General features: G+C 44.4%; 1 protein-coding gene across 2 annotated transcripts in view; it reads left to right on the top strand.

The window, feature by feature from the left end:
• The first annotated feature begins 2,883 nt into the window (after positions 1 to 2,883).
• The window catches only part of CAB39 (calcium binding protein 39), a 48,005-nt gene continuing 38,696 nt past the window's right edge, over positions 2,884 to 12,192 (top strand). The window contains exon 1 of one of the 2 annotated variants that reach the window (XM_083506567.1): positions 2,884 to 3,570. The gene's annotated coding sequence lies outside the window, so the exon portion shown is untranslated. Of the gene's footprint in view, positions 3,571 to 3,921; positions 4,239 to 12,192 lie in introns of those variants that run through there. The other variant, XM_083506569.1, reaches the window with a different exon arrangement.

Below are 12,192 nucleotides of genomic sequence, written 5' to 3'. Positions count from 1 at the left end.
AGTGGCCAGGAAGCCGTGGATCCGAGTTTTTTGTGGTGCAGGCAGTGCTCCTGGACATGATGTGTGATTTGACTGTGAGTTTGGGGTGGCCCAATGCAAAAAGCGTGAGGATCCATGAGGATCCGTGCATCAAAACCACGTTTTTGGGCCATGGAGTGGCCAGGAAGCCGTGGGTCCGAGTTTTTTGTGGTGCAAGCAGTGCCCCTGGACATGATGTGTGATTTGATGGTGAGTTTGGGGTGGCCCGATGCAAAAAGCGTGAGGATCCATGAGGATCCGTGCTTCAAAACCACGTTTTTGGGCCACGGTATGGTCAGGAAGCCGTGGATCCGTGATTTTTGTGGTGCAGGCAGTGCCCCTGGACATGATGTGTGATTTGACGGTGAGTTTGGGGTGGCCCGATGCAAAAAGCGTGAGGATCCACGAGGATCCGTGCTTCAAAACCACGTTTTTGGGCCATGGAGTGGCCAGGAAGCCGTGGATCCGTGATTTTTGTGGTGCAGGCTGTGCCTCTGGACATGATGTGTGATTTGACGGTGAGTTTGGGGTGGCCCGATGCAAAAAGCGTGAGGATCCATGAGGATCCGTGCTTCGGAACCAAGTTTTTGGGCCATGGAGTGGCCAGGAAGCCGTGGATCCGAGTTTTTTGTGGTGCAGGCAGTGCTCCTGGACATGATGTGTGATTTGACGGTGAGTTTGGGGTGGCCCGATGCAAAAAGCGTGAGGATCCATGAGGATCCGTGCTTCGGAACCACGTTTTTGGGCCATGGAGTGGGCAGGAAGCCGTGGATCCGAGTTTTTTGTGGTGCAGGCAGTGCCCCTGGACATGATGTGTGATTTGACGGTAGGTTTGGGGTGGCCCAATGCAAAAAGTGTGAGGATCCATGAGGATCCGTGCTTCAAAACCACGTTTTTGGTCCAAGGTATGGTCAGGAAGCCGTGGATCCGTGATTTTTGTGGTGCAGGCTGTGCCCCTGGACATGATGTGTGATTTGATGGTGAGTTTGGGGTGGCCCGATGCAAAAAGCGTGTGGATCCATGAGGATCCGTGCTTCAAAACCACGTTTTTGGGCCACGGTATGGTCAGGAAGCCGTGGATCCGTGATTTTTGTGGTGCAGGCTGTGCCTTTGGACATGATGTGTGATTTGACGGTGAGTTTGGGGTGGCCCGATGCAAAAAGCGTGAGGATCCATGAGGATCCGTGCTTCGGAACCAAGTTTTTGGGCCATGGAGTGGCCAGGAAGCCGTGGATCCGAGTTTTTTGTGGTGCAGGCAGTGCTCCTGGACATGATGTGTGATTTGACGGTGAGTTTGGGGTGGCCCAATGCAAAAAGCGTGAGGATCCATGAGGATCCGTGCATCAAAACCACGTTTTTGGGCCATGGAGTGGCCAGGAAGCCGTGGGTCCGAGTTTTTTGTGGTGCAAGCAGTGCCCCTGGACATGATGTGTGATTTGATGGTGAGTTTGGGGTGGCCCGATGCAAAAAGCGCATGGATCCATGAAGATCCGTGCTTCAAAACCACGTTTTTGGGCCACGGTATGGTCAGGAAGCCGTGGATCCGTGATTTTTGTGGTGCAGGCTGTGCCTCTGGACATGATGTGTGATTTGACGGTGAGTTTGGGCTGATCTAGTGCAAAAAGCGTGAGGATCCATGAGGATCCGTGCTTCGGAACCAAGTTTTTGGGCCATGGAGTGGCCAGGAAGCCGTGGATCCGAGTTTTTTGTGGTGCAGGCAGTGCTCCTGGACATGATGTGTGATTTGACGGTGAGTTTGGGGTGGCCCAATGCAAAAAGCGTGAGGATCCATGAGGATCCGTGCATCAAAACCACGTTTTTGGGCCATGGAGTGGCCAGGAAGCCGTGGATCCGAGTTTTTTGTGGTGCAAGCAGTGCCCCTGGACATGATGTGTGATTTGATGGTGAGTTTGGGGTGGCCCGATGCAAAAAGCGTGAGGATCCATGAGGATCCGTGCTTCAAAACCACTTTTTTGGGCCACGGTTTCGCCAGGAAGTCGTGGATCTGTGATTTTTGTGGTGGATGCTGTGCCCATGGCCATGATGTTGGATCTGATGGTGAGTTTGGGCTGATCTAGTGCAAAAATCATGAGGATTCATGAGGATCCGTGCTTCGGAACCACGTTTTTGGGCCAGGGCGTGGCCAGGCAGGCGTGGATCTGAGTTTTTTGTGGTGTAGGCTGTGCCCCTGGCTATGATGTGTGATTTGACGGTGAGTTTGGGTTGCAATGCAAAAAGTGTGAGGATCCATGAGGATCTTTTCTTGAAAACCACGTTTTTGGGCCATGGTATGGCCAGGAAGCCATGGATCCGTGATTTCTGTGGTGGATGTTGTGCCCCTGGACATGATGTGTAATTTGAAAGTGAATTTGGGCTGATCTAGTGCAAAAATCATGCGGATTCATGAGGATCTGTGTTTTTTAACCATGTTTTTGCGCCATTGCGGCACCACGAAACAGTGGATGCGTGATTTTTTTGGTTCCTCCTACAGACTAAGATGTGGTCTACAGTAGCATGGTGTTTTTATTTTGTTTCAATATAAAAATCATATGAATTCATGAGGATCCGTGCCTCGGATCCATGTTTTTATGGTGCTGCGGCGTGGCAAAGTGTTGGATCCACGTTTTTTATAGTCCAGTTTGTAGGCGTGCCTTCTAGGTGTGATTTGACACTGCATTTGTTGGAGTTATTTTTTAAAAAGTGGAGGATCCATGAGGATCCGTGTAGATCCGCCTTTTATGCAGACCCCAATAAAGCCGTGTTCAGCGAGGGAGAGTTCTTTCGACTACGTAAACGCTAAGAATTTTGAAATCTGACAAAATCCCACCTAATCCAGCATTCTTTGCAAAGAGAGCCAGCAAGCACCGTAAACTGTTGAGCGATCTCACTGTGACCTAGAGCATGTGCAGATTTTAATCTCGCATAGCACATGTATATTTGGGGATATTATTATTATTATGAGGTCAAGAGCCTAGAAAGGCTTTCACATAGCTTAACCACGTCCTACGATTTACGAAGGAAAGGCCGCGCCCCCCTCCCCCGGCGTCTGCCCATGCTCAGAGGCATTCCTTTCGCCCATTGTCCCCGATCTCCTCCGCGTTCCGAGAACATTGGCCGGCGTTGAAGGGCGCCTGGCAGGCCCGAGGGCTGCGGCGTCGGCTGCGCGGATCCCGCCAGGCCGCAGGGGGCAACCGCGAGTCGCCTGCCGAGCTGGGCGCGGGGCTTTCTTCTGCTCCGCCGCAGCTGCTCGTCGGGTCAGTAGTATCCGCCGCCGGGCTGGGAAGGGAAGAGGAGAGCGAGAGCGAGCGAGCAGGGAAAGGAAGAGCAGGGGCCGCTGCGCAGCCAGGACCGCGGGGCGGGGGAGGGGCCAGCCAGGCCGACACCGAGCGAGCCGAAGGCCGTAGGCGAACCCAGCCGGGGAGAGGAGCGCCGGCCGAGGCCCACACCGAGAGCCGCCGCAGCACCACCACGACGCCGACTGGGTGGGGGTAGCCGCCGCTGCCGCCGCCTGCCTGCCTGCCTGCCAGCCACCCGGCCCGCCGCGGAGCGAAGGTACTGCCGGGGCCTTGAGGGCCGCAGCTCGCCGTGTTGCGGCGCCTGAGGAGGCCTTTCCGAGGGAGCCTTGGCGCTTCGGCTTCCCGGGCGCGGGAGGCGTTGGCGGCCTGGAGGAGGAGGTGGGGGGGTCCTCTGCCTGTGGAGCTCGGGCCCCGGGGCCCTTGAGGCCTCCTCGGCCCCCGCTGGGTGGCTGCGGCCGCTTGACCCTCAGGGTGTGTCCTCGGGATGCCTCGACACGGGTTCGGCGGCCCCTGACGTGCCCTGCTGGATGGAGGCGGATTTCTTCCCCTCTCCGCCCCGCCTTCTTCCTCTCTCCTTTATTATACCTTCCGCGCCCGCGGCTGAAGTGCGCGGCTACAGCCGACCTTTGTGACTGTAGCCGCGGAGCCGGGAGTCGGTTAGGGGAGGGAGGGCGGAGGTCGGGGGTGGGAAGCGAAGGGGTCCCTGCGAGGCGCCTTGGCGGCTCCTGCTGGGGGGGGGCATTGTTGTCCTTGTGGGGCTCCAGGAAAACTTTCCTTCGCCTTGGGGATCCTCCGTCGGCGTTGGGAGAGGGAGGAAAGGAGGGACCTCCTCGAATCCGGAACTGCTGCTAGTTCGTTCTCTTTCTTTCTTATTTTTTTAAAGGCAGCCTTTTGGGGCTTTGAGCGGCCAGAGCCAGTCGTCAGGTTAGTTAAGCCGGTTTCTTGGTGGTGCAGGAATGAAAGCGTATTTGCTTTTCTCTTGCAAAATTGCCCTGTACGCAAAGGGCCCCGGTCTGCGTTCATGCAGCTACTACATAAATCAACCTAGCGCTTCTTGGTTGCTAGGTTGTTTTAATAAATAGCGTAGATGAGTAGGCCTGTGCCTATTTTTTTAAAGCCGGAATATCGCAGTAGTAAATAATGAGATTGAGGGTGAATCACAAGGTTCTTTGTATACAGCAATTATCCTTCCTCTGGTAAACTGATTTGATCAGGTCTAATGCATCCCTCTTGAAAACTCGGACAAAAGGTGCTAGCTGCTCTGCAAAAAATATGTACCTATATGTATCCTGTACATACAGGGTGTTTCTTTTTAAGGAATTTTTTTTTTTTTAGTTTTGCACAGAGTGATATTTTTTATCTGTTTTGCAGTTTGTAAACCTGGAGTTTCTGAAAATATACTGCTAAGTAACATTGGGTCTAAAGTCCCATATAAGATTTGTTTCTGGAGAAAATGCAGCTACTTTAGACAACATTTCTGTTCCAAATGGTAACAAGAGAAATGAACCAATATGATGGACAGAAGTAGTATTTTAGGTTGGCATGTTCATAATCTGGTCTACAGCCAAATTGGTTTAAAGTACTTGGGTCAACCGATTCCATTTTATAGAAGAGTGCTCTGGATTGGGTTGTACTATAAAATTTTAAAGACGTAAAATGCTCTTGTGGAAAAGTGTGAAACATCAGATGCCTCCCATTAGGTCACCTGTGGCTTTGGAATATGTTTCCTCTTTCGTTTTAAAGTGCATGAATCAACTTAAGAGTATGAACATGACTCAAACTCTCTAGCCCAGGTATCATCAACCTTTTCAGTTCCAGGGTCTGCTTTTAACATATACATGCATTTGGGGACCTATTTCTTAATCTTTTACCATATATTTGCATGGTAGCAGTGCTCCTGTTGTGACCCACATTGGATTAGGTCCCAGTCCACTGGTGGGTCCTGACCCACCAGTTGAAGACCAGTGCTGCAGACCCTGCAAAAGTGACCATAAGGCCCAGGAGTTGGGGACATTTTTTTGATACTGGCTGAGGGTCCAGCATGACAAATAATTGCACCTAGTAGTAATGAGAGACTGATAACAAGGGCCTCCAGTGCAAGACGAAGGTGAACAAGGAGTGGAATTATGTGGTTGCAAGCAATTTAGCTTGTTGAATGTGCATTATAATTACTTGGGGAGTGGACAAAAGCATTTCCAACACTGGGCTCTTATACATTTTTATCAATCAAGCTTATGTACTGGTTTAAATTTATAGTAGAATAATGTTTTTTTTTTATAATCCAGTTAATGATGGGATTCATGCTCTGGAGAAAATTTAACTGAATTGCTGAGGAAATTGTTGCTTTTGGCTCTTCTTTTAAAAAAAACTAAATTAACAATTTCTTTAATCTGTGGAATTTTAACAGAAGAGAACAGTTTCTGCACAGACAGATCAGTTGTTATAAACAGGTATATTTGAAACCACCTGTTTTTTAACACAGTCCTATTAAGTTGTCCATAGCAGCTGTTGAGATTAGTAGCCTTAAATTTGACTCTGCTGAAATAATTTTATCAGGAACATCTTTTATACTTGGTTGAGGTTCATGTTGTCAGTCTTTGGGAAGAACACAATGTAATATTGTAGCTTTGGAATATAGGCTCCTAGTGTTACATTTATGGGTTCCATTTCTGCACAGAGGTGCTTAAATTTCTTTGACTTCAGCAAGATTCAGGCGAATCCGTAGGATAGTAACTTTGCGAATTACAGAACCACATAACAGTTGCTTGTTATTATTGAAGATGAATTTTGTCATTGATTTTTGTTAGTGTTTATCTGGCAGAACAAGTAGGTGTTTCTCCTATGGCACAAAGTGATTATATTATAAATCAGTCAATTGGCATAGTTTTTTGCATCTCTAGTTGTAATGTTTCCCAACAGTGATGATGATGATGATGATGATGATAATAATAATAATGTAATTGTGGTATTTGAGTACAGATCCTGAAATGTTAAAGTGATGTCTGTCTGACGTGTTCAGTAAGTTCTCAAATTTGCTAAGTGGAAATGAAAAACATCCAACATTATGTTCCTTTAACATTGGCTGGGATCTGTAGATCCCTATGTGTACACCCCTCTAGCCTCATGGAAAGCTGTTCTGGATAATGTGATGACCTTTTGTGGTGCAACTTTTCAGGGAATATGAATGGCTGCCACTAGAAGGGGATAGCCTTTGGATCTCAACCATTATTTGTTCTGTTTCTGTACATGTCTGTTTTCCAATATACACAAATTATAAAGTGAACAACAGTTAAATGTTGTGCTTTGTTCAAAAGAAGTTTAACCTATATGTTCATTGGTTATTCCTGTGTTACATGAAAATATGGTTTCTTAAGAGTGTTTTTCTTATTATCACTTTCAAACCCAGGGCTACACCTTCTGTGAAGTTATGTCAAGAATGCCCCACCTCTGAAATGTCTAGATTCCTAATGTGTTTCATTGAAAGTGGAAAGGCAGCTATTTTTCACATTATAAAATGGCTTACATTTTTAATGTTGGGTCCCTATTAAATTGTGCTAATAAAACTATTGCTTTACCTTTAAACTGACTGTGTAATAATTTCTGTTTTAGTTCTTTAAGAATCCTAGTAGCATCCTCACAAGCTTATTCATGATTCAAACATTACTACTGATTAAAAGGAGTAGCAAGGTTTGATTTTGTATGACATTATAAACTTGCTCAAGGGCTCTGGAAGATTCAAGTCCTGTGACAAATCAATTCTAATTTCAAGTCACATTGAAACTAGATCTCATTGATGTTGAGAGTACATGCTACTGCTGCAGGTATTAGTAATGATGGTTCATTACTTTAGGTTTTGTGGCATGGTAGGGAAACACAAATCACATTTTTCAACAGAGAGAGATACCAGTATGGTTAAGATTTCCTTCAACCAAAGCAGTGTTATAAACTCAGGTACTGTATATAAGCTAGGCACTAAAAGGCTCCTTAAATAAAGGTTACATTTGCCAAAATGGAATGTCTAGTTGCCATTTGGGGGCAAGGCAGCTCTAAAGTTGTATTTTTCAATATGACTTTTTGGTTCCTGAAATTCATTCTGATTGTGCAGATAAAAATATAACTGAGAGAATTCTATAGGATGTGATATTAGTGTGTGAAAACAGTCAAGGTCCAATGATCCCCAGGCATGCATATCCAGGTGGTGGTGTCAGGCGCCATCCTGGCGCTCAGGCATCTTCATTTGGTCACAAGTGGTCAGTAAGCCAGGTGCAAAATTATCCTGGCTCATTTCTAGCACTGATGCAGAGAACATCACCACTGAGGATTGTGGCACTTTAAAGACTAATAGTCACATCCTATGTTAGCTGCCCGCAACCAAAATGGACTTCTGCTGGTGCAGGACTTCCCTGCAGTCTCTCCCCCCCCCCCAATCTACTCTTAGGGGACTCACTGGAGCAGATATGGGGAGGGTCTCGGAAGCAAAGAGGGAATTTTGTTTCATGAGCACTAGTTTGCTTATTGAACGTTGGCTGTCACTCTAAAACAATATTGAAGAACTTGGTGCCTTGCAGATGTTTTGAACTGCAACTTTTACTAGCCCCATCCAGTATGGTTCTGCTGGCTAAGACTGATGGGAGTTGTAGTTCAAAACATACCTGGATGGCCATGTCCTACCCCAGGCATAAGCAAACTCGGCCCTCCAGATGTTTTGGGACTACAACTCCCACCATCCCTAGCTAACAGGACCAGTAGTCGGGGATGATGGGAATTGTAGTCTCAAAACATCTGGAGTGCTGAGTTTGCCTATGCCTGTCCTACCCTAACAGATTCATTGTGGCATCGGATCAGATGACATATGATGTAGTGTCACAAGACTCCCGTAGCTGAACACTGATACCTCTCAGGAATTTTTCCAGAAAATAGCTGTCCTGAGTTGTGTGTGTGTGTGTTTTCTTCTTTGCTTATGTTCCCACTTGCTAGTGTTATAACAAGATTAATAATTGTAGAAGAGCCAGAAATAACCTGCTGCTGTGCAGTAATTCTTTGATTTGTCTTTTAAAGGGGAGGGGAGGCTTTAAAAAGAAAATCAAAGATAGCAACATTTAGAACTTATTTTAAAAACAGCACACATCTTTTGTTCAGGAAATAATTGCAGAATAAATAAAGCTGTCTTAAGTAGTTAGTAATGAATTCACTCATTGCTATTTTTCACAACTACTTAAGATACTTAAGCTGCTCCTTCTTAGAATCAGGCAACATTTGCTGCATCTATAAATAAGCGTGTTGAATACAATATGGCAAGTGCAGCCCTAGCACTAGGCCGCAGAGTATGAAGTTACAGGCAGACACACCAGTGCAAATGTTTAGGATATAGTTGCCAGTTTCCCTAACCATCCTTAAATAATTTTAAGACAGTCTTACTATGAATAGCACCACTCACTCCTTTTAATAATTTCGTTTAAAACATCCATTGTGACCCCCTATCTCCTAGAAGGGATTTTAAGCTTGGCAGTAGAATATCTTACTTGATTGCATAGAGCTGGCTGATGCAAGGTGTGCCATACTATTGTTGTTCTCTGGTTTATAACTGTAAAACGCAGATGTGCATACAAAGTTTAAAATTGCCTCTGAATTCCTTGGGGCATGTCCTCAAACAGAACAGTTTTGAAAAGTTCTTCTCTAATTAGATTTCAAACTCAGTGTTTGACCTTGTATAATCTTGTTGTTGCACCAGAATGGATGAGGGTGTGGGTAGATTAATGTGCTGCACGTGCAGCATGCTTAAATTTATTAATAAAAATAAATTTCCCTTGAGTGGGAAAGAGGCTGGCATTTATACCACAATAAAAGCAGAATGTGAAAAAGAAGTTGAGTTGGAAATGGCAAGTTATTTCATTTTTTTAAATTCATAGGTTGGAGCCTAAGAATTGCTCCCCTGCATCTTCTGGAAAGCCACTCTGTAAGAGCCAAGGGATGGTATTAAATATATGGAGGGGGTATATATGGAAGTTTGAAACCACCATTCATTAAGCGCTAACAAAATTGTTGCTCTTTTATGCAATCAACCCTTAGGATATTAATGAATTTGGCATTTCGGTCCTGGATGTGCTTATTGAAACGTTTGAGTAAGCACATTTAGGGCTGTTTTACAATCTGAACCTCGGAGTCACTGCAGTAATGTAAGTTTGGGACTAGTAGTGCTATGTTGTAGTAGCTAACAGATGTGCCCTGTGTAAGAAGAGCAAAAGGATGGGACTTTGCCACAGTTCCAGCAATATCCATAAAAACTAATATAGGTGCTCTTGGTTAAGACTGGAAACAATTCAAATTACAGCCAACTATGTGAGTCCAGCCCTTTGTGAACTATTAAAATGGGACAGAGCAAAGCAGGATAGTTTCCCATTTGCATAGGATGCTATTATAACTATATCAGGAGTAAGCTATGTTTTTGCTGTCACAGAGGCACATAACACATTCTGTGGGTGACAAAGGCTGGCTCAGGTGCTCTGAATTTCAGCACATTGCCATTCAGTAATTACAGTGGTGCCTCGCAAGACGAAATTAATCTGTTCCGCGAGTCTCTTCGTCTAGCGGTTTTTTCGTCTTGCGAAGCAACCCTATTAGCGGTTTAGCGGCTATTAAAGGCTTAGCGACTAAAAGGCTATTAGCGGCTTAGAAAAAGGGGGGGAAGGGGGGGAAATCGCAAGACTCGCAAGACTTTTTCGTTTTGCGAAACAAGCCCATAGGGAAATTCGTCTTGCGAAGCGCATCGAAAAACGGAAAACCCTTTCGTCTAGCGGGTTTTTCGTCTTGCAAGGCATTCGTCTTGCGGGGCACCACTGTAATAGCGTGTTACAGGGGACACGTGAATTGAATCACATTGTACAGTGGTACCTCGGGTTACATACACTTCAGGTTACATACGCTTCAGGTTACAGACTCTGCTAACCCAGAAATAGTGCTTCAGGTTAAGAACTTTGCTTCAGGATGAGAACAGAAATCGTGCTCTGGCGGTGCAGCACCAGCAGGAGGCTCCATTAGCTAAAGTGGTGCTTCAGGTTAAGAACAGTTTCAGGTTAAGAACGGACCTCTGGAACTAATTAAGTACTTAACCCGAGGTACCACTGTACAATACAAATATACATATTTACTTTCTCTTTTAAATCCTTATATTTAAATTTTTGTTCCATGACTTGTAGTACATTATTTTAAAGCTAGTTTTATGCATTGTGATATGAATATAATTTTAGTACAGGCAACTCCCATTTTTCACACCTTCAAAGAATGTGTGACTGCACATGTGCGCATTGCCACATTTGCCTGTATATCAGTTCATCGAAATATGTTGCATCTCATGAGCATTATCAGGCAAAGAAAAGACTATTCTCTACATTTAAGTGTTGTCAGAAGAATCAACTACTCAGTGTCATGTCTAGACTAAAATTATGCAGCCCCATAAATCTTAATTGTTTTTTTGATTGGACTGGCTGTTATTGACAGTTATTGGGAATAGGTTTCCTCTTTTACCCTCACTAGCCGACTGATACTTCTCTGGATTAGGATAATACTTCTCTGGATTAGGTTAATACTGACTAGATCTGAAACCAAAGATTGAAGCTGGTAAGCAAATCCTGATCATTTAAGAGGGAATCTGGATAGAATTAACCAAAGTTAATATTGCTGTAAGGGCATGGAAATGTTTTTCTTTTCCTTTCTGGAGGAGGAACGGGGGAAAGGAGCATGTGATCTAGTGGCCCATTCTAGATCCCTTAACTATGGGGCCATGCAGAGGCACACACACCAATACATAATATTCTAGGGCTTTGGTGCTATGCATCAGTTATTAAAAAGCTAAAATGGACGATAAATGAAATATTTCACAAATGTGTATATAGTTGGTGTGCCCTCCTAGTTAGCAAATATGAACAAAATATAGTGCAGAGGTCCTATTTAACTTGTAAATCAATGTTCTTTATTATCATTACTGAAGTATAAATAGAATGCTGGACCAACATCAACATTTTAAGCTGAGGTTTTCCACTTGGTGATTTAAATCTTGATTTATATTGCTAGCTTAAATCAGTCCCCCAATGTTGCATAAATGAAGAGATTCAGAATTAAGCCCAAAGGGGAGCAGCCAACTAGTTCATACAGAAATAACTACAGCAGTTTCTCAAACATATGTGATCTATTTTGGAGGCATCAAGATGTAATTTTCTCTCATACCAGTCATACCCTACTTCAGCTTTAAAATGTGAGGAAGCAGATTAAGCTTTGTAACCTACTGCATAATTTTAACAAAAACATATGTAACATTAAAAGTACTTGGGCTCTATATAAGCTAGCTAAGACTGCAATACTAAGCATAGTTTCTAAGGACTAAACTCCACTGTGATTTACTTCTGAGCTAATATGCACAGGTATACTCTGCATAAAAAGGACCTTTTCAGTCTTTAGACACCTCTAAAAAGTTGTAACAGAAAAGTATATATTGCACCATGAAAAGCAAAATTTAACTTACTCTTTCCAGGAGGTAAAGTAATTGATGTTGAAAGCAAATGTATAGATTTGGGCTGTGCCCCAATTAAAGAAATTTAATGACTTTATCTTATGGGTTTCAGCCTATTCATTGATTAAACTTGCACAAGAGTAAAACATATCTGAGGTCAGAAATAATGGAGTTGTAGGAGGCATCATCTGATATTCAGCCTTGTTAATCAGAAGTACTTTTTTAGTCTATTGAAAGACCTTTGATTAATCTTACAAATTAATCTATTAAGCATTGCAGCATCACTAATGCAGGTATGTTTTAGAACTACTGGGAGAGGAGTAGAGGGGATTCCTTTCCCCAAGAGTTCTTAACTGATTCTTAAGGCTGCTA

Source organism: Podarcis liolepis (genome assembly GCF_965112155.1).
Source record: "Podarcis liolepis genome assembly, chromosome: 5".
NCBI classification, from domain to species: Eukaryota; Metazoa; Chordata; class Lepidosauria; order Squamata; family Lacertidae; genus Podarcis; species Podarcis liolepis.
The sequence above is the reverse complement of the archived record's forward strand: the minus strand, read 5'-3'. Positions and strand labels throughout refer to the sequence as shown.